The following is a 22,976-nucleotide window of genomic DNA, read 5'->3' as shown; positions in this document are numbered from 1 at the left end:
AGCGGCTGGGCCCGTGAGCCATGGCCGCTGAGCCTGCGCATCCGGAGCCTGTGCCCCGCAATGGGAGAGGCCACAGCAGTGAGAAGCCCGCGTACTGCAAAAAAAAAATAAAAATAATTTTTTTTTAGAAAAAGAAGGAGGAGGAGGAGGAGAAGGAGGAAGAAAGAAGGAACAAGGAAGAAAGAAGAATAAGAAGAAAGGAGGTCAGTGGGACTAGAATGCAGTAAGCAAGAGGAAGTGCCCCATGATGATGTTAGTAGTAACGACTATTTTCTTCATGTGTGCTAGGCGCTGATCTAAGTTCCCATTATTATGTAAACCTCACCGCAACCCTTCAAGGTAGGTACAGCAGTCCCCCTTATTCTAGGAGATTATGCGCCAAGACCCCCAGTAAATACCTGAAACCACAGACAGTACCAAACCCTATATACACTATGTTTTTTCCTATACATACATACCTATGATAAAATTTATAAATCAGGCACAGTAAGAGAATATCCAAATTGCTGGCATCACTACTGTTGTGTTTGGGGGCCATTATTCAGTGAAGTAAGGGTGACTTGGACAGAAGACAAGACCCTCTGTCACTTGGTCCCTACCTGCCCCAGGACTGCAAAATACCAGGACCATCGATCTGATAACTGAGACTAGAGCACTACTAAGTGAGTAACGGGGGTCGCATATACTGCTCGGATATGCTGGAGAAAGGGATGATTCATGTCCCAGGTGGGAAGGCACAAGATTTCATCAAAGTACTCACAAAATCATGCAACTTAAAACTTACAAATTCTTTCTAGAATTTTCCATTTGGTATTTTTGGGCCATGGTTGAGCACAGGTAACTGAAACTGTAGATAGCAAAATCATGGATAAGGAGAGACTACTGTACTATTATTCTCCCCTATTTCAGTCAGCTTCAGCAACATAACAAACCACCCCCAAAATAATTCATGTACTCACAATGCTGTGAGTGGGCAATTTGGGCTGGATGGCTGGGATCTCCTTCCACGTGGCCTCACATCCTCAATGGCATCAGCCGGGCTTGTCACATGGCAGCAATGTCCTGAAAGCACAGAAGTTGCAAAGCCTCTTGACACCTAGGCTCAGAACTCACACATTATTGCCACCACATTCCTATGGAAGCAAGTCACAAGGCCAGCTCAGTTTCAGGGGGGTGGGAAAGTATACTCCACCTTTAGTGGGGGAAGTTGCAAAGAAATTTGAGATCCTATGTAATCTACCCCATCCCATTCACAGAGGGAGAAACTGAGGCAGAGAAATGTTCCATAAACATGGCACGGTAACACAATTAACAACTGGGGAGACGCCATTCCAATCCCAGGAGTCTGAAACCAGAGCCCATACTCTTAGCCACAGAGCTCCACAACTGTGAGATGGCACTGGAGGGACAGGTAGGGACCAAGTGACAGAGGGTCTTGTCTTCTGGACATTCTCTTGAGAGACAAAGTAGTGCGGTGCTTAGCAAGCCTGGACTCCATCCCCCCTCTGTCACAGACTGGCAATGTGACCTGGGGAGAGACCACACCATGTTCAGCTGGGTTGTTCACCCAGACAGAAGCTTCAGTAAGTAAGATAGATACCAGCACCTAAGGGGAATTTGTGCCTGCATGGCCCTAAAATAGCTCCCCTGAGCTCCCCAGCCAGAACTCTCCATTCTGCACAGAGAGCCCCAAGAAGAAATCAATCACATAGGAGTGAATTCTTCCAGGTAACCAGCGAACAGGTCCCCAAGGCATCTGGGACCCGGGAAGGGATGAAGGAAGTGGGACTGTGATCAGGGGCAGCCCCCCGAGCAGGCAGGCCTTGTGAGGGCACTAGGAGGAGACAGCACCCAGCCCGGACTTCAGGCTGCCAGCAGTGAGGATTCAGGCATTTTCAGATGGCAGCCAGATTGGGAGCCTTTTTGTTCCAAGGTGTGCTGGTGCCACCTAGCATCTAGCATCGGTGGAGGAGCTGCCACACCTGAGGATTCCTCCTGCAGCTGAAGCAGGAATAACAAGTCGCAGGGGAAGCCGAGCCAGGAGTTGGAGGCCAGGTTTCAACTCTGGCCCTGCCCAGTTTCTGCTCTGACTCTGGACAAATCCCTTCCCGGGGTTTCAACCTCAAACTGAGGTTCACTCAGATTCCCCAAACACTCAGGGTGGGAATTGGCCTGGTTCTAACGTTCTGTGATTCTGAAAGCTATTTTGGGGAGGCTGGTTACAGTGGGGGAAGGACCTCTGGTAAATCAATGTACTGTTCGCACAGTTGTTTGATTCTTGCGCGTGCGCATGCGCACACCACACACAAGAACGATCCCATAAGGGAGGGAGCCAGTGGTCTTGTTCTCTGATGTGTTCCCAGTGCCCTGCACATGTCAGAGCTCAGCAATATGGTGACTCTTGCTATTGAAGAAAATCATAGATGGGGGCTGGTTGCAGAGAGAGTAGAGAAGGCAGGAGGGCGGCAACCCTATTTGGGAAGATAATGCACCCGGGGAGGCGCCACGTTGCCTTTCTGGTATCAGTAGGTATTAAGGAATTACAAACACCTCAGGAGCGGGCAGGGCAGCCGGCGTTTCCAGCTGTCAGGAGGGAGCCGGAGCCAGGACGCCTCTCCCTCACACACGGTCAGCTCGCTCCAGGTGCGAAGGGGTGGACGAATAGGAAATTCACTCTCCTATAATCTCTGTCAATAGCTCCACACCCCTCCGGAAACGTGGCTGCTTGCTGTGTAAATAAAACACCAAGACCAGCTCCAATACCATGCACATCACCGCCCCTAAGCCCCTCCTCTGACCTCAAATTTATTTTTTTTTCTTTTATTAGTTTCTGCTTTATAACAAAGTGAATCAGTCATACATATACATCTGTTCCCACATCCCTTCCCTCATGCATCTCCCTCCCTCCCACCCTCCCCATCCCACCCCTCCAGGCGGTCACAAAGCACCGAGCTGATCTCCCTGTGCTATGCGGCTGCTTCCCACTATCTATCTACCTTACGTTTGGTAGTGACCCCAAATTTAAACAGCCACCATCTCTCCCCTGACTCCCAGGCTATCGGAGGAGCCAGCCCCTCACAGATCAGGGCTGGAGGAAGGTAAACTCAGGCACAACAAAGCCCCAGACCACCTGGGAGGCACAGTATCCTCAGAGCCTGTTCTCAGACCCCAGTGCAGCAAAGGGAGGCTGCCTGACAGACACTTGACTGAACTTTGAGGAAAAGTGTTCTTTCTTCCGTGTCTTGAGCCCACCCCACCCATCCCTTCCCGGGTCCCAGATGTCTACCCCAGCTCTCCTATGTTCCCACAGGTTGAGGTGGGAGATATTCCTTAAGATGCTGACGACAAAACTGAGGTGAGAGGTAAGTGGCTGTGCGCACGGTCACCCAGTAATTTGGAGTTAGAGCAGAGACTGGAATTGGGGTCTGCTGACACCCCCCAAGGAGGACTCTTCAACCATCTCATCAGCTAGAGATGAACTGGCAGTCCCTTCCAGCTCTGCTTGCACATTTAAAAATGAGAAGATTAACCCAAAAGGGTAAAATTTTAAAATATCAGGCCACACGGCAGGTGAGCCAGCATAGATCTGTTTGACTATGAAATTCATATCGCCCTGTTTGCAAAAGGGCAGCCTGGGGGGTGAAGGGTGGGGCTATACTAGTAAGAAGTCATCTCTCGGGGACTTCCCTGGTGGCACATGTTAAGAATCCACCTGCTAATGCAGGGGACATGGGTTCAAGCCCTGGTCCGGGAAGATCCCACATGCCACGGAGCAACTAAGCCCGTGCGCCACAACTACTGAGCCTGTGCTCTAGAGCCCGTGAGCCACAATTACTGAGCCCGCACATGTGCCACAACTACTGAAGCCCGCACGCCTAGAGCCCGTGCTCCGCAACAAGAGAAGCCACCGCAATGAGGAGCCCCCACTCGCCATAAGAGAAAGCCCACACGCAGCAATGAAGACCCAATGCAGCCAATAATTAATTAATTAATTAAATTTTTTTTTTTTTAAAGTCACCTTGGAGTTCTCTGGTCTGCAGAGGCGGAACAGAATTCTGAAGGTCCCCTAGCTGCTTCTTCTGAACCTCCAATCTTGCCTTTAAGACAACCCACCATTCCCCCCGCCCCACACACACACGAAAAAGCAGCATTTGTCCCTTTTACTGGATGCAAAAGACAAAAGTGTGAAGACCAGCACACGTTTGCTTTCCCCATTTGTAACAGACTATTATGTTGGACAGTGAGCGTTCTCGTTCAAGAAGGGAGTACAGAAACCCTGAGAGCTTAACGATTGCTAGGCTTCTAGCCAAGTCCTCCTCTTTTTAAGGAGCAAGGAACCAGAGAAGGGATAAAGGGCCCAAAGAGGGGATGTGAACTTACTGGAGGTTGAGGGTCACCTCTGCTACCCTCAATTGCCCCAGCTGGCCAGAGGACAGAGATGTAGAAGATCTGTTCCATGTTGAAAATGGAGGGGCTTCCCTGGTGGCACAGGGGTTAAGAATCCGCCTGCCAAGGCAGGGGACACGGGTTCGAGCCCTGGTCCGGGAAGACCTCACATGCCACGGAGCAACTAAGCCCGTGCACCACAACTACTGAGCCTGTGCTCTAGAGCCTGCAAGCCGCAACTACTGAGCCTGCGTGTCACAACTACTGAAGCCTGCACGCCTAGAGCCTGTGCTCCGCAACAAGAGAAGCCACCACAATGAGAAGCCCACGCACTGCAGGGAAGAGTAGCCCCCGCTCACCGCAACTAGAGAAAGCCCACGCGCAGCAACGAAGACCCAATGCAGCCAAAAGTAAATAAATAAAATAAATATATATATATATTAAAAAAAAAAAAAGAAAATGGAATCTCTGAGGTACCCTCAATAGGTGCTTTTACCAAATGGGCCCATGGGTACCCTTCCAAGCAGGACCTCATGTCACCCTCCTGGCCTCACCATCGGCTCAGGATAAACCAGAGGATGTCATTCAAAGCACGATCTTAATGAACATCATGATCTAATGTGAGATCCCATCTTGGTAATTCATCTATTTTAAGAGGTCCTGGGGTCCTTCATCCCGAAGATAAAGCAGGAAGGGTAGCAGGCCAGAGTGAGGATATCGACATCTTTGGCCAAAAGACCCTTTCTTTAGAAGACCCTTGCTTCACCCCTTGGACATGACTGCCTACACATCAGGCAGCTCTTGTACAAATAGGAAATATCAATATACGCCCTTTTTTTTGTTCCCTGAAAATGATAATGTATTTTTCCACTTGGCTTCCTTGTCCCATTTTATAGATGGGTAAACTGAGGCTTAATACCTTTCCCAAAAGTCAACAGGCAATTATGTGGCTAAGAGCCAAGATTCAACATTGAGGAGCCCAAATCCAGGGCCCAAAATATTAACCTCTAGGTTACACTCCTTCCACAATGCAGTGAAAAGAGACCTGACTGAATTAAGAGTCAGGAGATCTGCAAATTTCTTATTGTGGGACTTTTTCCTCTCTCTCTATGTAAAATGAAGAGGTTGGCCTGGAGACCACTAAGGCCACCACATTTTTCTGAATTCATGATTCTCCTCTGTAAGAACACATACTCAGTTGACTCCTAAATGCCCTTGAAGCTTCCACTCAAGCTATCAGTAAGAAATCTTTTTTCAGTACATGTGTTTGAAACCAGACTAATCAGCTTTTCAAAAGGATAATTAAAGCCACTACTAAGTCAACTGAAAACCTGCTGACTGGCTAAGCACTAGCAAACAACAAACATAGTTGGAAGGTGGCGGGTGGGCAGGGAGAGTAAGCAGGTGGCAGGGAAGGAATCTGAAGGATATTAAGATAACTCCCGGGCTTCCCTGGTGGTGCAGTGGTTAAGAATCCGCCTGCCAATGCAGCGGACACGGGCTCGAGCCCTGGTCGGGGAAGATCCCGCAGGCCGCGGAGCAACTAAGCCCGTGAGTCACAGCTACTGAGCCCACGTGCCACAACTACTGAGCCCACGAGCCACAACTACTGAAGCCTGTGCACCAAGAGCCCGTGCTCCCCAACGAGAAGCCACCACAATGAGAAGCCCGCACACCACAACGAAGAGTAGCCCCCGCTCGCAGCAACCAGAGAAAGCCCACACGCAGCAATGAAGACCCAAGGCAGCCAAAAATAAATAAATAAATTTATTGTAAAAAAATAAAAATAACTCCCAAAGGAGAGAAGCAAGAGCTGTGTGTTCTATTTATGACCCAACTCCTGAACCAGGTGTTCACTGAGCCCTCATCGCCTGACCCTGACCTTCCTTGCCGAGCTCAGAGCCTGCAATTGAGGGAATCAGGCTGCTTGCCATCCTAGACACATTTTACACTTTCCAACCTCTGTTCCTTTGGTTGGGCCACTTCCTCTGCCTAGAACGCCTGATCGAAGCCCACATCTCACATTCAGACCTCTAACGACCACTTCTTCCATAAAGCTTTCCCTGGTCACTGAACTCTCAAACCCCTCTGCACGCCACTTACGGAACTCAATAGAGACTGGCGTCTTTTTTTTTTTAATCACTCCTGATAGAATGCCAGAGCCTGAAATCACAGGTTATTCCAGGGCTAGAACCAAGCCTTGGCCAATGATAGTAGCAGATTGGCTCATAAGAATGTTCTTTCATCTAGTCCTGACCACAAATCTAGGAGACAGAGGTGGGGAGAGGCATTTCCTCTGCCTCCCTCATACCATGAGGTCTCTGTCTCAGCCTCCCACTCTTCTCTTCCCTATAGACAAAGACCAGAGAATGATCCAATGGTCAGAGTGCCAGGAAAATCAGTGATTCTGGATGGCCTATATCTTAAAAGAGTTCCAGACACATCTGAGCTCTCCTGTGTCTCTCTTTCCTCCTTCCATGAGGTCAGTCAGCACACGAAGCTGAGACTCGTCTCATGGAGAAAGCCAACCTCTCTTTCGTTCCCTTTTCTTTCTCCTACTTTGGTTCGCTGGGCTCAGTTACAAATAAATTATTTTTGTTCCCATTCTGCTAATGTTCCTTGTGGTACTAGTCTGGGAAGAACGGAGTAAGGGGAATTGGGAAGTGGGGTCCCACAGAGGGGAGAAATGATTGTCCATGTGGGATGCAGACATTCCTGAGTTCTAAGTCCATGATGCCAAAATAACATCAAACTTAATTCATATTTTTCATCCCCATTTTACAGGTAAAGCAAACTGAGACTCGGAAAAGTTAAACAGTTTACCCAAAGGTGTTCGGTTAACAAGAGACAAAACTAGTGTTCCGAACCCCGGTGGGATTCCCAGCCCACTGTAGTTAACAGCCAGGGCAGGCTGGTCCTACGGAAGCGTCAGGGCATGTGATTTGCCAGAATAGTCCTGTCTCACCAACTCCCTCAGGCTGTATTTCCAGCTACTTAAACTTTCCAGCCTCCTCCCCTTCAGCTCCTCCACAGGCACCCCCTCCAAACACTGACACAGCGCCTGGGAAGACTGGAACCCCGGACACCACGTTGACATTGGCCCAGCTCTAATTACAGCTCCAACAGCCTGCAGCAAGCCTGTAGACAAACCACACCTGAGGCACATCAATTTCTGCCCTAGCTGGCTCCCACCATGGGCATGCTCACACTGCTGTGCTCAAAGGCGCCCTGCCTGAACCCCTGATGTGGGAGGAATGCACCCAGCCCCTTTTCATTTCTTATTCTTAATTAGAAGTTCCATTAAAACCACTACAGCAATGAGGCGCACTCCAGGCAGCACACTTCAGAACAATTAGCACACCCCTCAGGTGGCTAAAATGGCCTCGGCCCTGGTCGGGGCGACATAACTGCACAGAAACATACAGCCTACCAGGAGGCTCTCATTTTAAGTGGAAGGAAACAATTAGTCATACAAGCCATTGGGCAGTTAGAGCCGTAGGAAATTCTTCAGTATACATAATTTAAGAGTTTGCCAGGGGCTGAGATATATGGAAATTATCTCTTACCTATGACTCCCTATTTTCATAAGCAAACTTCTATCCCTGCCCACCCGACAGCCCGATGCTGTTAATGCTGTGTGTGTGTGTGTGTGTGTGTGTGTGTGTGCGCGCGCGCGTTTGTGTGTAGACGCCTGCTGCATAAAGGGACCGGTTATAATTATGTGTCTGGTTCACTGTGGACCAGAACAGCCCATTCCTGGAATGTGGTAAATAATCACTGGGGCAAAGAGGTTATGGACCCCCCATCTACCTCGCTGCCACTTTTGGAATCCCCAAGCCACTAATTAAAACCTGCCCCTAAGATAGCTCATGGCCGCGTCACCCTGGTGATTCTGAGGAATAAATAAAACGGGCAAATGAGAAGACCAGAAAGACCTCTCTGAACACCAGGAGAGCTGCAGAAAACCACCGGAGGCTCCCTGGCTTCTTTGTGAAGCCACACTTGGATTTCACAGGCAGAAGCATCTCATCTGCATTCATCATCCCTCTCCCATTCTTCGTTCTTGTGGCTGAACCAATGCGCCTTCCACGGGCCGGCACTGCCACTGTAATTAATATTCGACTGGCATTTCCATTGCGTACTCAAAGCCTGTTCTTTCAGCCTTTCCAAATCCAATTCAGACCAAAGTCATCTTTGCCCCTGCAGTTTGGTTCGGGCGGCAGGGATTGTTAGGATTGCAGCTTATGGTTTATTAGCATTTATTGAACAGCCAAGGAGCCCTGCACGATAGCAGTTGTCACTAGGTCTCTGACTCCCAAACTAAAATTAACAAGCCAGTGGGACACCAGTTCTGGGGCAGAAAGGAGGCCATTTCAGTGAGAATTATTATTTATGATTTTTTCATACAAGACTATGGATGAGTGGAGCCTTTGAGAAAAGGGGCAGTCGGGCTCATAGGACGCAGCCACTGTTTGATCACTCACTTGAAAGTCTCCACAATCGCCCTTCTGACTTCATCATTTGTGGATCTAGAGGAAACGGTAAAGTATAAGGAGGACTTGATTCAAATCCTGAACTAGTCCACTACATGCCCTTCTGCAAATAACTTCCCAACTCAGGGACTCAGCCTCTCACGTTCAAGATGAGAGTTAAATGGGATCAGTGGTGGTTAATCCATCTCCTTGGGGAGATGGGATCAGGATGGGGTAGGTTCCCTTCCCTACATTACCCAGAACAGCTCTCATTCTACCTGCTTCATGTACCAGGCTTTCCCCCAAGATTGGTTAAAACTCTTCTTTTTGATCTGTAGGCTGCAAGTTTGAAGCCACTAGGTGATCTCTAAAATCCTTCATAGCTCTGGAGCGTATGAAGTAGTTAGAACTGAAATGGTGTAAGGAACCCACCGTGCCAGGACAGAGCAGCTGTATGTTTTGAGTGATGAAGGAGACACGAGGGCCAAGGAAGAAGCAGATTAACACAGAATCCCAGTAAAGCAGAGAAAACACCCAGAGATGACACTAATGACTGTAGATACAAACTCAGAGCACAGGGGAGCTGAGAACTGATTTGAGTGATGTGTAGGCTTTCTCTAATAACTAAGACACCTCGGCATCATTCTGTGGCAGGTTTCCTGGGAAGCTGGAAGCCCCTTTACCCAGGCTGACAGGTCCAGACTGAGAAGACCTTCGGCCACTTCTCTCTTGAATGGATGCATTGCTCACCCAGGCAAGCTTTGAAAATAGGGCATATATCAGCTCCTTGGCTGAACATCTTCTAAAGACAAATTCTGAAACCTAAAAGAAATCTCCATGGGTATTCCAGGATGAAAACAAATGACTCTGGTTAATGAAAGGCTGGCAAACCCACACAACCAGCAACAACAGAAAAAGTTAACTTTTGAAACAGAAAAAGAGAACATCAGCTCAACTTCCAGTTAAATGAGGTAGACTGACATACACATTTATCTCCACGTTCTCCTAAAATCCCACTAGAATATGAGTTAAGGGAGTAGAAAGGTACAAATCCTCAAGAACAAAGAGAAAGGGAGAGAACTAAAGACAAAGGGGAGTAAAAAAAAAAAAAAAAAAACTTAGGAAAATGGAAAAGAAATAAAGGAAGGGTAACTGGATTACACTTCAGCCGTCTTCTCTCTGCAAAGGACCTGCAGGGTGAGAAACCAACACGAATCCCGACAGTGCCTACCAACAGACCTCAGAGGTTTGGGAATCAGAAGCACCAGGTAACTCTGAAAATGGGGATCCAGGGATTAGAGCTGAAAACAAGGTGTTTCAAAGCCTGAGCCAGCTCCCCTACCCCAACCAGTGCAGACATGGAACCTCCATTCCCCAAACCAGGTAGGAGGTTGAAATGAAGATTCTGCAGGAGGTACCATGAGCAGAGCACAGGCTGAGAGCAAGCTCCTCCCTGATCGAAAGGTTAGGCCCTCAGCTCTTAGAATGTGGGCAGCCCCAAAGCCAAGGCCCCTCCCAAACAGGAGATTGGAGAACTCTTTTTGGTAAGCTGACTAGCCCAAGAGAAGAGATTTTTGGGTACTACCCTCAAAAGAGGGCAGGCAGAAGACATGGAAGCAACCTAAGTGTCCATCAACAGATGGATGGGTAAAGAAGATGTGGTATATATAAACATACATAATGGAATACTACTCAGCCATAAAAAAGAGCAAACTTTTGTCATTTGCAGGAACGTGAATGGACTTGGAGGGCATTATGCTAAGTGAAATAAGTCAGACAGAGAAAGACAAATACTGTGCAATATCACTTATATGTGGAATCTAAAAAACACAACAGACTAGTGAATAAAACAAAAAAGAAGCAGGCTCACAGATATAGAGAACAAACTAGTGGTTACCAGTGGGGAGAGGGAAGTGGGGAGGGGCAACAGGTGGGTAGGGGAGTGAAAAGTACAAGCTATTGCGTGTAAGATAGGCTCAAAGATGTGTTGTACAACATGGGAAATATAGCCCATATTTTATAATAAATGTAAATGAACAGTAACCCTTAAAATTGTATAAAAAATAAAAAATAATAATTTAATAAAAAAAGAAGGCAGGCGGGTCATCATTTGAAAAGCAAACTGTGTTCAAGACCCACTGTTTCCCTCTGCCCTAGAGAGACACAACCCAACACTTTTCTGTTTGGAATTCCACCGCCACCACCATTAGCTGAACTCTGCCTAGAGTATGGTGAATGGAGGCTTTAATCGAATCTACCCCATTTCATTGGCAGGGGGCTGGGGGGGGTGATGAGGGAAATCAGTAACATACCTTATTATGGTAGGTTTTGCTGAGTGGAGGTTTACAAACACAGGGCGAGGGTGAAATGCCACAGAATGAGAGAGCAGAGTGGTTTTTTTTTAATATTGGAGATTTGTGAGTTAAAAAAGAAGGGATACGAGATTTGAGAAGATGGCGAAAGAGGAAGACGTGGAGATCACCTTCCTCCCCACAGATACACCAGAAATACATCTACACGTGGAACAACTCCTACAGAACACCTACTGAACGCTGGCAGAAGACCTCAGACCTCCCAAAAGGCAAGAAACTCCCCACGTACCTGGGTGGGGCAAAAGAAAAAAGAATAAACAGAGACAAAAGGATAGGGACGGGACCTGCACCAGTGGGAGGGAGCCGTGAAGGAGGAAAGGTTTCCACACACTAGAAGCCCCTTCGCGGGCGGAGACTGCGGGTGGCGGAGGGGGAAAGCTTCGGAGTAGCGGAGGAGAGCGCAGTAACAGGGGTGCAGAGGGCAAAGCGGAGAGATTCCCACACAGAGGATCGGTGCCGACCGGCACTCACCAGCCCCAGAGGCTTGTCTGCTCACCCGCTGGAACGGGTGGGGGCTGGGAGCTGAGGCTCGGGCTTCGGTCGGAGCGCAGGGAGAGGACTGGGGCTGGCGGCGTGAACAAAGCCTGAAGGGGTTAGTGCGCCGCGGCTATAGCCGGGAGGGAGTCCGGGGAAAAGTCTGGAGCTGCCGAAGAGGCGAGACTTTTTCTTCCCTCATTGTTGCCTGGTGCGCGAGGAGAGGGGATTAAGAGCGCTGCTTAAAGGAGCGCCAGAGACGGGCGCGAGCCGCGGCTGAAAGCGCGGACACCAGAGACGGGCGTGGGACGCTGGGGCTGCTTCTGCCGCCGCCAAGAAGCCTGTGTGCGAGCACAGGTCACTGTCCACGCCCCACTTCCAGGGATCCTGTGCAGCCCGCCACTGCCAGGGTCCCGGGATCCAGGGACAACTTCCCCGGGAGAACGCACGGCGCGCCTCAGGCTGGTGCAACGTCACGCTGTCCTCTGCCGCCGCAGGCTTGCCCCTCTCTCCGTACCCCTCCCTCCCCCCGGCCTGAGTGAGCCAGAGCCCCCGAATCTGAGGCTCCTTTAACCCAGTCCTGTCTGAGCGAAGAACAGACACCCTCCGGCAACCTACACGCAGAGGCGGGGCCAAATCCAAAACTGAACCCCGGGAGCTGTGCGAACAAAGAAGAGAAAGGGAAATCTCTCCCAGCAGCCTCAGAAGCAGCAGATTAAACCTCCACAATCAACTTGACGTACCTTGCGTCTGTGGAATACCTGAATAGACAACGAATCATCCCAAATTGAGGAGGTGGACTTTGGGAGCAAGATATATTATTTTTTCCCCTTTTCCTCTTTTTGGGAGTGTGTATGTGTATGCTTCTGTGGGAGATTTTGTCTGTATAGCTTTGCTTTCACCATTTGTCCTAGGGTTCTGTCTGTCCGTTTTTTTTTTGTTTTCTTTTGTTTTGTTTTACTTTTAAAGATTTGTTTCTTAATAATTATTTTTTATTTTAATAAATTTATTTTATTTTATCTTACATTATTTTATTTTATCCTCTTTCTTTCTTTCTTTCTTTCTTTCCATTTTTTCTCCCTTTTATTCTGAGCCGTGTAGATGAAAAGCTCTTGCTGCTCCAGCCAGGAGTCAGTGCTGTGCCTCTGAGGTGGGAGAGCCAACTTCAGGACACTGGTCCACCAGAGACCTCCAAGCTCCATGTAATATCAAACGGCGAAAATCTCCCAGAGATCCCCATCTCAACACCAAGACCCAGCTTCACTCAACGACCAGCAAGCTACAGTGCTGGACACCCTATGCCAAACAACTACCAAGACAGGAACACAGCCCCAGCCGTTAGTAGAGAGGCTGCCTAAAATCATAATAAGGCCACAGACACCCCAAAACACACCACCAGATGTGGACCTGCCCACCAGAAAGACAAGATCCAGCCTCATCCACCAGAACACAGGTACTAGTCCCCTCCACCAGGAAGCCTACACAACCCACTGAACCAACCTTAGCCACTGGGGACAGACACCAAAAACAACGGGAATTACAAACCTGCAGCCTGTGAAAAGGAGACCCCCAAACACAGTAAAATGAGCAAAATGAGACAACAAAAAAACACACAGCAGATGAAGGAGCAAGGTAAAAACCCACCAGACCTAACAAATGAAGAGGAAATAGGCAGTCTACCTGAAAAAGAATTCAGAATAATGATAGTAAAGATGATCCAAAATCTTGGAAATAGAATAGAGAAAATGCGAGAAACATTTAACAAGGACCTAGAAGAACTAAAGAGGAAACAAGCAATGATGAACAACACGATAAATGAAATTAAAAATACGCTAGAAGGGATCAATAGCAGAATAACTGAGGCAGAAGAACAGATAAGTGACCTGGAAGATAAAATAGTGGCAATAACTACTGCAGAGAAGAATGAAGAAAAAGAATGAAAAGAACTGAGGACAGTCTCAGAGACCTCTGGGACAACATTAAATGCACCAACATTCGAATTATAGGGGTGCCAGAAGAGGAAGAGAAAAAGAAAGGGACTGAGAAAATATTTGAAGAGATTATAGTTGAAAACTTCCCTAATATGGGACAGGAAATAGTTAATCAAGTCTAGGAAGCACAGAGAGTACCATACAGGAATAAATCCAAGGAGAAACACTCCAAGACACATATTAATCAAACTATCAAAAATTAAATACAAAGAAAACATATTAAAAGCAGCAAGGGAAAAACAACAAATAACACACAAGGGAATCCCCATCAGGTTAACAGCTTATCTTTCAGCAGAAACTCTGCAAGCCAGAAGGCAGTGGCAGGACATATTTAAAATGATGAAGGAGAAAAACCTACAACCAAGATTATTCTACACAGCAAGGATCTCATTCAGATTTGATGGAGAAATTAAAACGTTTACAGACAAGCAAAAGCTGAGAGAGTTCAGCACCACCAAACCAGCTTTACAACAAATGCTAAAGGAACTTCTCTAGGCAAGAAACACAACAGAAGGAAAAGACCTACAATAACAAACCCAAAGCAATTAAGAAATGGGAATAGGAACATACATATCGATAATTACCTTAAATATAAATGGATTAAATGCTCCACCAAAAGACATAGACTGTCTGAATGGATACAAAAACAAGACCCGTATATATGCTGTCTACAAGAGACCCTTCAGACTTAGGGACACATACAGACTGAAAGTGAGGGGATGGAAAAAGATATTCCATGCAAATGGAAGTCAAAAGAAAGCTGGAGTAGCCATTCTCATATCAGACAAAATAGACTTTAAAATAAAGACTATTAGAAGAGACAAAAAAGGACACTACATAATGATCAAGGGATCGATCCAAGAAGATATAACAATTGTAAATATTTATGCACCCAACATAAGAGCACCTCAATACATAAGGCAAATACAAACAGCCATAAAAGGGGAACTCGACAGTAACACAATCATAGTAGGAGACTTTAACAACCCACTTTCACCAATGGACAGATCATCCAAAATGAAAATAAATAAGGAAACACAAGCTTTAAATGATACATTAAACAAGATGGACTTAATTGATATTTATAGGACATTCCATCCAAAAACAACAGAATACACATTTTTCTCAAGTGCTCATGGAATATTCTCCAGGATAGGTCCTATCATGGGTCACAAGTCAAGCCTTGGTAAATTTAAGAAAATTAAAATCATATCAAGTATCTTTTCCAACCACAATGCTATGAGACTAGATATCAATTACAGGAAAAGAGCTGTAAAAAATACAAACACATGGAGGCTAAACAATACACTACTTAATAACGAAGTGATCACTGAAGAAATCAAAGAGGAAATCAAAAACTACCTAGAAACAAATGAAAATGGAGACACGACGACCCAAAACCTATGGGATGCAGCAAAAGCAGTTCTAAGAGGGAAGTTTATAGCAATACAATCCTACCTTAAGAAACAGGAAACATCTCAAAAACACAACCTAACCTTGCACCTAAAGCAATTAGAGAAAGAAGAACAAAACAACCCCAAAGTTAGCAGAAGGAAAGAAATCATAAAGATCAGATCAGAAATAAATGAAAAAGAAATGAAGGAAACGATAGCAAAGATCAATAAAACAAAAGGCTGGTCCTTTAAGAAGATTAAAAAAAATTGATAAACCATTAGCCAGACTCATCGAGAAAAAAAGGGAGAAGACTCAAATCAGTAGAATTAGAAACGAAAAAGGAGAAGTAACAACTGACACTGCAGAAATACAAAACATCATGAGAGATTACTACAAGCAACTCTATGCCAATATAATGGACAACCTGGAAGAAATGGACAAATTCTTAGAAATGCACAATGTGCCGAGACTGAACCAGGAAGAAATGGAAAATATGAACAGACCAATCATAAGTACTGAAATTGAAACTGTGTTTAAAAATCTTCGAACAAACAAGAGCCCAGGACCAGATGGCTTCACAGGCGAATTCTATCAAACATTTAGAGAAGAGCTAACACCTATCCTTCTCAAACTCTTCCAAAATATAGCAGAGGGAGGAACACTCCCAAACTCATTCTATGAGGCCACCACCACCCTCATACCAAAACCAGACAAAGATGTCACAAAGAAAGAAAACTACAGGCCAATATCACTTATGAGCATAGATGCAAAAATCCTCAACAAAATACTAGGAAACAGAATCCAACAGCACATTAAAAGGATCATACACCATGATCAAGTGGGGTTTATTACAGGAATGCAAGGATTCTTCAATATACACAAATCAATCAACGTGATATACCATATTAACAAACCGAAGGAGAAAAACCACATGATCATCTCAATAAATGCAGAGAAAGCTTTTGACAAAATTCAACACCCATTTATGATAAAAACCTTGCAGAAAGTAGGCATAGAGGGAACTTTCCTAAACATAATAAAGGCCATATATGACAAACCCACAGCCAACATCATCCTCAATGGTGAAAAACTGAAACCATTTCCACTAAGATCAGGAACAAGACAAGGTTGCCCACTCTCACCACTCTTATTCAACATAGTTTTGGAAGTTTTAGCCACAGCAATCAGAGGAGAAAAGGAAATAAAAGGAATCCAAATCAGAAAAGAAGAAGTAAAGCTGTCATTGTTTGCAGATGACATGATACTATACATAGAGATTCCTAAAGATGCTACCAGAAAACTACTAGAGCTAATCAATGAATTTCATAAAGTAGCAGGATACAAAATTAATGCACAGAAATCTCTGGCATTCCTGTACACTAATGATGAAAAATCTGAAAGTGAAATCAAGGAAACACTCCCATTTACCATTGCAACAAAAAGAATAAAATATCTAGGAATAAACCTACTGAAGGAGACAGAAGATCTGTATGCAGAAAATTATAAGACACTGATGAAAGAAATTAAAGATGATACAAATAGATGGAGAGATATACCATGTTCTTGGATTGGAAGAATCAACATTATGAAAATGACTCTACTACCCAAAGCAATCTACAGATTCAATGCAATCCCTATCAAACTACCACTGGTATTTTTCACAGAACTAGAACAAAAAATTTCACAATTTGTATGGAAACACAAAAGACCCTGAATAGCCAAAGTAATCTTGAGAACAAAAAATGGAGATGGAGGAATCAGGCTCCCTGACTTCAGACTATACTACAAAGCTACAGTAATCAAGACAGTATGGTACTGGCACAGAAACAGAAATATAGATCAATGGAACAGGATAGAAAGCCCAGAGATAAACCCACACATATATGGTCACCTTATCTTTGATAAAGGAGGCAGGAATGTACCATGGAGAAAGGATAGCCTCTTCAATAAGTGGTGCTGGGAAAACTTGACATAAAAGTATGAGATTAGAACACTCCCTAACACCATAAACAAAAATAAGCTCAAAATAGATTAAAGACCTAAATGTAAGGCCAGAAACTATCAAACTCTTAGAGGAAAACATAGGCAGAACACTCTGTGACATAAATCACAGCAAGATCCTTCTTGACCCACCTCCTAGAGAAATGGAAATAAAAACAAAAATAAACAAGTGGGACCTAATGAAACTTAAAAGCTTTTGCACAGCAAAGGAAACCATAAACAAGACCAAAAGACAACCCTCAGAATGGGAGAAAATATTTGCAAATGAAGCAACTGACAAAGGATTAATCTCCAAAATTTATAAGTAGCTCATGCAGCTCAATAACAAAAAAACGAACAACCCAATCAAAAGTGGGCAGAAGACCTAAATAGACATTTCTCCAAAGAAGATATACAGACTGCCAACAAACACATGAAAGAATGCTCAACATCATTAATCATTAGAGAAATGCAAATCAAAACTACAATGAGATACCATCTCACACCAGACAGAATGGCCATCATCAAAAAATCTAGAAACAATAAATGCTGGAGAGGGTGTGGAGAAAAGGGAACACTCTTGCACTGCTGGTGGGAATGTGAATTGGTACAACCACTATGGAGAACAGTATGGAGGTTCCTTAAAAAACTACAAATAGAACTACCATATGACCCAGCAATCCCACTACTGGGCATATTCCCTGAGAAAACCATAATTCAAAGAGTCAGGTACCAGAATGTTCATTGCAGCTCTATTTACAATAGCCCGGAGATGGAAACAACCTAAGTGTCCATCATCAGATGAATGGATAAAGAAGATGTGGCACATATATACAATGGAATATTACTCAGCCATAAAAAGAAACGAAATTGAGCTATTTGTAATGAGGTGGATGGACCTAGAGTCTGTCATACAGAGTGAAGTAAGTCATATAGAGAAAGACCAACACCGTATGCTAACACATATATATGGAATTTAAGAAAAAAAAATGTCATGAAGAACCTAGGGGTAAGACAGGAATAAAGACACAGACCTACTACAGAATGGACTTGAGGATATGGGGAGGGGGAAGGGTAAGCTGTGACAAAGCAAAAGAGTGGCATGGACATATATACACTACCAAACGTAAAATAGATAGCTAGTGGGAAGCAGCCGCATAGCCCAGGGAGATCAGCTCGGTGTTTTTTGACCACCTAGAGGCGTGGGATAGGGAGGGTGGGAGGGAGGGAGATGCAAGAGGGAAGAGATATTGGAACATATGTATATGTATAACTGATTCACTTTCTTATAAAGCAGAAACTAACACACCATTGTAAAGCAATTATACTCCAATAAACATGTTAAAAAAAAAAAAGAAGGGATACAAAAGATGGCTTGCAAGGAAGAACTACTCTAGGGAGAAGGACAAGATGTATAAAGGTAGGTCCCTCTTCTAATCCCCATACACAATCTGTAGTTAAATTTCACTTCTCTTGGACACTCCTTGGACTGTATCTACTTTGGAGATGGATCAAACTTCCATGTCCTACCTCAAAGGGGCATCAGGAAAGAACAGAGGCTGCCACATCCAGTTATTTGTCTGCATCCCACCAGCATGTCTTAGTTGAGAATCGCTCATTTTAAAAATGGTCTAAAAAGACCACCCCCTCAAATGAAACCGCCTGCAGATAAGCACCAAGGACACCCCAATGTCTTTGCATGCAGTGTAACTTAATTCATTTTTGCATTCTCTGAGGAGAAAATTCTAACCTTTTTCTTGCATTTAAATTAAGAATGTGCAGCAAATGTCAGTGAGGATATGGTGAAGAGGGAAACCTCATACACTCTTGGTGGGAATGTAAATTGGTGCAGCCACTGTGGAAAACAATATGGAGGTTTCTCAAAAAACTAAAAATAGAACTACCATTTGACCCAGCAATTCCTCTCCTGGGTGTATATCCAAAAAACTAAAAACAGTAATTTGAAAAGATACATGCACCCCAATGTTCACAGCAGCACTATTTACAATACCCAAGATATGGAAGCAACCTAAGTGTCCATCAACAGATGAATGGTTAAAGAAGATGTGATATACCTGAAGAAAAAGAACAAAGCAGGAGGCATAACCTTCCCAGACTTCAGACAATACTACAAAGCTACAGTAATCAAAATGGCATGGTATGACAAAAACAGACATATGGATCAACGGAACAGAATAGAGACCAAGAAATAAACCCACACACCTGCAGTCAATTAATCTTCGACAAAGGAGGCAGGAATATACAATGGGGAAAGTCTTCAGCAAGTGGTGTTGGGAAAGTTGGACAACTGCATGTAAATCAATGAAGTTAGCATACATCCTCTCCCCATACACAAAAATAAACTCAAAATGGCTTAAAAACTTAAATATAAGACATGACACTGGGACTTCTCTGGTGGTCCAGTGGGTAAGACTCCACACTCCCAATGCAGGGGGCCTGGTTTGATCCCTGTTTGGGGAACTAGATCCCACATGCATGCCACAACTAAGAAGTCTGCATGCTGCAACTAGCAGATCCCACATGCCACAACTAAAGATCCCACATGCCATAACTAAGACCTGGTGCAGCCAAAATAAATTTTAAAAAAAAAGACATGACACCATAAAACTCCTAGAAGAGATCATAGGCAAAACATTCTCTGACATAAATCATACCAGTGTTTTCTTAGGTCAGTCTCCCAAGGCAATAGAAATAAAAACAAAAATAACAAATGGGAACTAATCAAACTTACAAGATTTTGTACAGCAAAGGAAACCGTAAACAAAACAAAAAGACAACCTATGAACTGGGAGAAAATATCTGCAAATGATGCGACCAACAAGGGCTTAATTTCCAAAATATACAACAGTTCATACAACTCAATAACCAAAAAACCCAATCAAAAAATGGGCAGAAGACCTAAATAGACATTTCTCCAAAGAAGAATACAGATGGACAACAGGCACGTGAAAAGATGCTCAACATCACTAATTATTAGAAAAATGCAAATCAAAAGTACAATGAGGTACCACCTCACACCATTCAGAATGACCATCATTAAAAAGTCTACAAATAACAAATGCTGGAGAGGGTGTGGAAAAAAGGGAACCCTCCTACACTGTTGGTGGGAATGTAAGTTGGTGCAGACACTATGGAGAACAGTATGGAGGTTCCTCAGAAAACTAAAAATAGAATTACCATATGATCCAGCAATCCCACTCTTGGGCATATATCCAGACAACTATAATTTTAAAAGATACATGCACCCCTATCCTCACAGCAGCACTATTCACAATAGCCAAGACATGGAAGGAACCTACATGTCCATCTACAGATGAAAGGATAAAGAAGATGTGGTACATATTAACTCAACCATTAAAAAGGATGAAATAATGCCATTTGCAGCAACATGGATGGACCTAGAGATCGTCATACTGAGTGAAGTAAGTCAGAGAAAGAGAAATATTGTATGATATCGCTTATATGTGGAATCTAAAAAAAAATGATGCAAATGAACTTATTCACAAAACAGAAACAGACTCAAAGACTTAGAGAACAAACTTACGGTTACCAGGGGGGAAGGGTCAGCAGAAGGGATAGTTATGGAGTTTGGGATTGACATGTACACAAGGCTATATTTAAAATGGATAACCAACAAGGACCTACAGTATAGCACAGGGAACTCTGCTCAATATTATGTAAGAACTTAAATGGGAAAAGAATTTGAAAAGGAATAGATACATGTATATGGATAACTGAATCACTTTGCTGTAAACCTGAAACTAACACAACATTGTTAATCAACTATACAGTACTCCAGTATAAAATTAAAAGTTAAAAAAAAAAAACTATACATCCTTCCAGAAAAAGAAAAAAAAAAAGATGATATATTGGGTTGGCCAAAAAGTTCGTTCAGGTTTTCCTGTAAGATGTTACGTATATACACTTCTCAGCCATAAAAGCGAATGAAATAATGCCATTTGCAGCAACATGGATGCAACCAGAGATTATCATACTAAGTGAAGTAAATCATAAAGAGAATGACACATACCATATGATATCACTTATATGTAAAATCTAAAATATGACACAAATGAACAGGTCTATGAAACAGAAACAGACTCATGGACATAGAGAACAGACTTGTGGTTGCCAAAGAGGAGGGGGTTGGAGGGGATGGAGTGGGAGGCTGGGGTTTGCAGATGTAAGCTATTATATACAGAATAGATGGATAACAAGGTCCTACTGTATAGCACAGGGAACTATATTCAATATCCTATGATAAACCATAATGGAAAAGAACATTAAAAAAGAATGTATATATGTGCATAACTGAATCACTTTTCTGTACAGCAGAAATTAACACAACATTGTAAATCAACTATACTTCAACAAAAACAATTAAAAAGATGTGATATACATATAACTATATAGATACACACACACACACACATAATGGAATACTACTCAGCCATAAAAAAGAATGAAATTTTGCCATTTGCAGCAACATGGATGGACTTGGAGGGCATTATACTAAGTGAAATAAGTCAGACAGAGAAAGACAAACACTGTATGATATCACATATATGGCATCTAATAAAACACAACAAACGAGTGAATATAACAAAAAAGAAGCAGACTCACAGATATAGAGAACAAACTAGAGGTTATCAGTGGGGAGAGGGGACAGGGGAGGGACAAAATAGTACAAGAGTAAGAGGTACAAATTATTAAGTATAAAATAAGAAGCAAGGATATATTTATACAGCATGGGGAAAATAGCTAATGTTTCGTAGTAACTATAAATGGAGTATAACCTTTAAAAATTGTGAATCACCATGATGTACACCTGTAACATATAATATTGTACATCAACTACACTTGAATAAAATTTTAAAAATTAAGAATGTGCAAGTGATTTCTGTACTGACACCCTTAAATGAGAACCCTTTTGGCCCTGTGTCCCTTAGAGATAGCTGTAGGGATAGTAGCTTGCTTGGAGCGTGCACAGCAACTTCTCCAGAAGGCCATCAGAGAAAGGAGAACCATGTTGGAAGATGACGCTAAGTCACAACGATGATGTATCCTCTAGCTGTCGGAGCCCAGGCCACTGGTCTCCCGTCTAACATTCACAGCTCTTGGGCATGTGGTAAGTTCTTGGGGTTGAGAAGGATAATAAGAGTGACCATACTAATGACACGATTTATTGAACATTTACAGTATTCCAGGCACAGTACTAATGCTCTACATACAACCCTTCACTTAACCTTTATGACATCTATACAAGGTATCACCATTTCTGTTTTATAGAGGAAACTAAGGTTCAGAAATATTAAATTATTTACTAATAGACACACAGCTAATATGAGGCAGGCCTGGATTTTAACTTTAGTCCCTCTGATCCCATAGCCTGTCTGCTTAACTACCAAATTCTGGATTGTTCATTCTTAAACTATCTCCACATCACTTACCTACTTAGAAAGTTTCAATGGCACCTTACTACCTACAACAGTGGTTCTCAACCCAACATTATATGTTCATCCAATTCAACGACTCATGGTTGCCTAGAGAGTCACACATACTATCCAACTCTTGGAACGCTTTCTACATTTAGGTGCATGTTATCCATCTTTAAGAGACCAGCCAAGGTCACACCTCCTCTGAAGCCTTCTGTGAGGACTTTAGCACCTAAAAGTTTCTGAAATGATTTTCTGTCCTCTGGGCTCCCCAAACACTTACTGAGTATCAGTCATTTTGCCTTTATAGTATGACACCTTACAAGTTAGCATCTTATGTACTGTATGTATCATGGTCCCAGCACAGAGCACATTCACTTTAGAATAATTTGAGTTGTTTTTCATAAAGGGACTGTTTACAAAGGCGTGGGAAGTCTCGAGAGAAACTAT

General features: G+C 43.8%; 1 long non-coding RNA gene across 1 annotated transcript in view; it reads right to left on the bottom strand.

The window, feature by feature from the left end:
* The window catches only part of LOC307052654, a 171,254-nt gene that overhangs the window by 30,919 nt on the left and 117,359 nt on the right, over window positions 1-22,976 (bottom strand). The window contains exon 2 of the long non-coding RNA XR_013810869.1: window positions 960-1,062. This is a non-coding gene — a long non-coding RNA (uncharacterized lncRNA). The remainder of the gene's footprint in view (window positions 1-959; window positions 1,063-22,976) is intronic.

This window comes from Hyperoodon ampullatus, assembly GCF_949752795.1.
Source record: "Hyperoodon ampullatus genome assembly, chromosome: 4".
NCBI classification, from domain to species: Eukaryota; Metazoa; Chordata; class Mammalia; order Artiodactyla; family Ziphiidae; genus Hyperoodon; species Hyperoodon ampullatus.
The sequence above is the reverse complement of the archived record's forward strand: the minus strand, read 5'-3'. Positions and strand labels throughout refer to the sequence as shown.